The sequence below is a fragment of the Zingiber officinale genome, chromosome 3A, assembly GCF_018446385.1.
Source record: "Zingiber officinale cultivar Zhangliang chromosome 3A, Zo_v1.1, whole genome shotgun sequence".
NCBI lineage: Eukaryota > Viridiplantae > Streptophyta > Magnoliopsida > Zingiberales > Zingiberaceae > Zingiber > Zingiber officinale.
This window is the reverse complement of record NC_055990.1, coordinates 67,229,336-67,233,704: the sequence shown is the minus strand read 5'-3', so window position 1 is coordinate 67,233,704 and position 4,369 is coordinate 67,229,336. Positions and strand designations below refer to the sequence as shown.

Genomic DNA, 4,369 nt, shown 5'->3' with positions numbered 1-4,369 from the left:
GCTATTATTGTGATCGGGAGATCGATACGAACCCATAGGAATTTGTTTCGTGCGATTCCGAGCTCTGTAGGTCCACCTTCTGCATTTTATACGTATTTATTTTGATTTTTTGAAAAAAATTAAATTTTACAACGAACTTAGAAATTCATCCCTAATCTGGGACGAACTCCGAAGTTCGTCGCAAAATTTAGGGACGAAATTTCAAATTCGTCCCTAATTGTTTTTTTAAGGTTAGACTTTTGAAAATTGGAAAATGACCCTAGAGAACTCAGAATGACACGAAACAAGTTTCTATGGGCTCGTATCGATCTCTTGGTCTTGTTAGTAGGGTCAAACATAATTTTATATAAATACACTGACGTTTATAAATTTTTGGAATAAGAATTAAATATTTATTACTCGTTCGGGGTAAAAAATTTATAAATATCAGTGTATTTGTATAAAAATATGTTTGACCCTACTAATAAGATCAAGAGATCGATACAAGTTCATAGAAACTTGTTTCGTATCATTCTGAGCTCTTTAGAGTCATCTTCCAATTTTTAAAAGTCTAATCTTAAAAAAAAAATAATTAGGGATGAATTTGAAATTTTGTCCTTAAATTTTGCGACGAACTTTAGAGTTCGTCCCAGATTAGGGACGAATTTCTAAGTTCGTTGTAAAATTTAATTACTTGTGTCATTAAAATTCTGATATCTGTAAATTTATTTTTAAGTCTTTTGATTATTTTATTAAAAAAATTAAATTTGGGACGAATCCTGATCCTTAAATCTAGGACGAATCTGGGATTCGTCCCAGAATCCAATATAATTATTTTCTCCTCTCCTCATTGTTTCGCCGATTCTTCTCCCACTTCCCCCGATCCACCGCGCCACCCCTCTCCCTTGTTCTCCTCTTCATCGCCGTCAACCACCGACAGTGAGATGCTGGTTGCCGCCGACCCCTTTCCGGTCACCCTTGCCTCCCCTTTGTCGAAGATTTCGATGCGGGAAGCCCGAAGTCGACGCCCTCTCATGCCCTAGTCTCAAGCCACAACCGCCTCTTCGTCACCAGCCCTCTCCGGCCACGAGCAAGAAGCTGTCAGAGAACATTGATGACATCCACGTCTATTTCCCAGGGATAATCGGCCGCCACAGCATCCTCTACTCGGCATCGCCGTCACCGGAAGGGCTGAGACGATGCCGGAGATCTATGTTTGTTTCTTTCCCCACGCTTGCGTCCCCATGCAGCTACTGCTGCTGCCATAAGCGAAGTCATCGCTGCCTGTTCTTCCTCCCAGAGCCGATCCTTCTCTTCTTCGGCAGCCGCAGCCACTACGGCCAGCCACAACCGTGGCCAGCTTCGCGACCACCAGCATTCCTCATTTGATCTCATCACCAGTCACCTTCTGTGAGGATTCCACCACCGCCGGAGGAGGAGCTAACGGACAGGGTAACAAATTGTCTTACCTAAGTTTTTGGTACAAGTTAATTAACCTAATGTTACTGAGTAGAATATGAAATTGGAATGTGGTTGTTGATATGGGGTAGGGTAATTTGATTTTAACAATGGGATTGCGGGATTAAGCGAATAGGGGTTAGTGAGATGTTGATTATGAGTGTCATAATCCTTCTTGTTTAAGTTGAACTTTGATATACCTTACCCGCCTTAATGAGAAAGTTATTTTTCTTTAATTATTATCATTATAGTTTTTTATCAGTGCATCCAAGTTCAAACAAGTTCAAAAATAAATGTTCTCTTCCCTTTTCTTAACAAATACCACTTTTTTGTTTCAGGTAGTATTGAAGGAACACTTGGTTCAAACTTTGTTTAGAGATGAGGTAGGTAAGTGTTGTACTATAGTGTATTTTTGTTAAAATTTCTAAGCAGATTTTAACATTTTTCATACAGTATGATCTATTACATGAAGATTATGAGCTTTATCTTCTTCCAAGCATTTTGGAATCCAAAAAGTTAGCTAAATCTGGACAAGCGAAACAAAAGTATGCAGATTTGGAATATAATGTCACAAAACAAGTTGAGAAGATGATAAGGTTTGTACTTTAAATAAATTGCATTCATATATCCTAACATTTTAACTTATATTCTTGTGCTTTTCTAGATACGTAAAGGATCTTAGCATGCAAATATTTTGAGTTTGCTTACTTTAAAACTTTTCCTTGGCTAAATATCTTAATGTTTAAGTTCTAGTAAAATTAAATTTCGCAAGTGGACTAAACATAGAAGTTTTGCTTGGAGTAACTCTTTATCTTCTGTGAGGCGGATACCATGAAGTGGTCTTTATCTTTTTTGGTCAAAACAATAGAAAACATACTTGGATGAGTACTATTGGAGTTTTCTCTTTTATAAATAAAAAATTTCAAGTGGATTAAACATATATAGGTTCTTGTTACATACACATTATTGTTAACTTGTGATCTACATTATCTTTGAAGTTTTGCTTGGGGTAACTCTTTTTCTTCTGTTTCGTTTGTGAGATGTAGTGGTATCTATCCTTTATGGTGGAAATAATATTGAACATAATTGGAGGACTAGTGGAATTTGCTCTTTTAAGTTTTTCTTGCTTTGTTTTATATCTTGTGTTTAATTTCAGGTGATAAGTTGGCATGTCTTTATACTTTGAAGAACATAAATTTCTCTTGCTTTGTTTTGAATTTTACAACTAGTAATATTGAGTATATGGATTGTGAGCTTTTCAATATTTTATCTTTTTATTAATATTGTTTATTTGTTTTGAAGAGAGTTTGTGAGGCGAAATCTATGTCGGAGGAGAAGGTAAGTATTAAGTTTTTTACAAACATAAGAAATTTATTGCACATATCTTGTTTCTATATGTTACAATTATTTCTCTTGTTAGTTTAAGTAATCTTGTTAGAAATGAAATGTTTTGTTTGTTTGTTTATTTCAATATTTCTTGTGAATATCATACTTGTTTCTGCATATTATAATTATTTTTCTTGTTAGTTTAAGTAAATATCTTTCTAGTTAGAAATGAAATTTTTATTTGTTTGTTTGTTTATTTGTTTTGATGCAGGAAAAGAAGATTGGATTGAGAAGAAGTTTGTTAGTTTAAGTTTTTTTTGTGTAGTTTATTGTGAACTTGTTGGATGTGTATTTTATCATGATCTGTATGGATTTTTATGGTACTTTGTTGTATGGTACAACAAACTTTGAGGTATGGAACTTGTGTGTATTTGATATGTTAGTTTAAGATTTGATATTATTTTGTAGATTTATTTGATGTGTGAAATGTTAATTAGGATGTGTGATATGTTAAATTGGATGTGTAGTATGTTTTTATTGTAAACAAGTGTGTTGTATTGTATTAACACGATAAATTGAGGAAACAAATAAAATCTTGTCAAATTTTCTAGATTTAAGAACAAATTTGGCGACAAAATAATTCATTGTCAATTTATTAAAAATACTGTGAAACGATAATATTGCGACAAATTAATTTTCGTCCTAAAATTCGTCCCAAAATCTGGGACGAATCTCTGAATTCATCCCAGAATTTGGGATGAATTCACATATTCGTCCCAGCTTTTGGGACGAATTTTGGGACGAAAATAAATTCATCGCAATATTCGTTCCAAAATTCGTCCCAGATTCTGGGACGAATTCACAGATTCGTCCTAGAATCTGGGTCGATTTCTCAGATTCGTCCCAGATTTTGGGACAAATTCTGGGATGAAAATTAATTCGTTGCAGATTACCAACGAAATTCTTATTCGTCCCTAAATTTTGCCTACCCGAATTCAGGGACGAAATATTTTTTTGTTGCTAAATTTGGGATAATTATTTTTTTTTTTGCAAAATCAGCAACGAATTTGGCGACAAACCGAAACTTCGTTGCTAAATTTGGCAACCAAATCTAAGTTTCGTTGCAGAATATTTGCGATAAATTTGGTGACAAAAAGATACTCCGTCCTAGAATTCGTCCCAGAATTCATCCCAAAGTTGGGGACGATAATTTTGGGATGAAAATATTTTCGTCCCAGAATTCATCCCAAATTTTTTTGCAACGAATTTTTTTTATAAATTTGTCCCTAAATTTGTCCTAGATTGGAACTTTTTTTGTAGTGAGGGTTACAGGTCGCTCGGCATGTGGGAGCATCCCGGGTTTATATTTATTCTGACTCTCAATTAGCAACCTAACAATTATCAGGTAACTTCGAAATCAATAATAATAAACTTAGGTTATATACTGAGGCATTTGATAAATTGAAGGCTCAGTTTCAAGAAGTAATATACAAAAAATTCCTTGATCTAAGAATCAGGTAGCGGATGAATTAGCTAAATTGACCTATGCTATAACACTATGGAGCTTAGATCGTCCAGTTGAGCAGACATTATTAGTATCTTGTAT

General features: G+C 34.4%; 1 long non-coding RNA gene across 1 annotated transcript; it reads left to right on the top strand.

Moving 5' to 3' along the window:
* Window positions 1-799: 799 nt before the first annotated feature.
* On the top strand, window positions 800-3,236 carry LOC122051965. Its single transcript, XR_006131639.1, has 5 exons — window positions 800-1,431; window positions 1,776-1,820; window positions 1,891-2,033; window positions 2,742-2,775; window positions 3,035-3,236. It is a non-coding gene; the product is annotated as an uncharacterized LOC122051965 (long non-coding RNA).
* The last annotated feature ends 1,133 nt before the right edge of the window (window positions 3,237-4,369 follow it).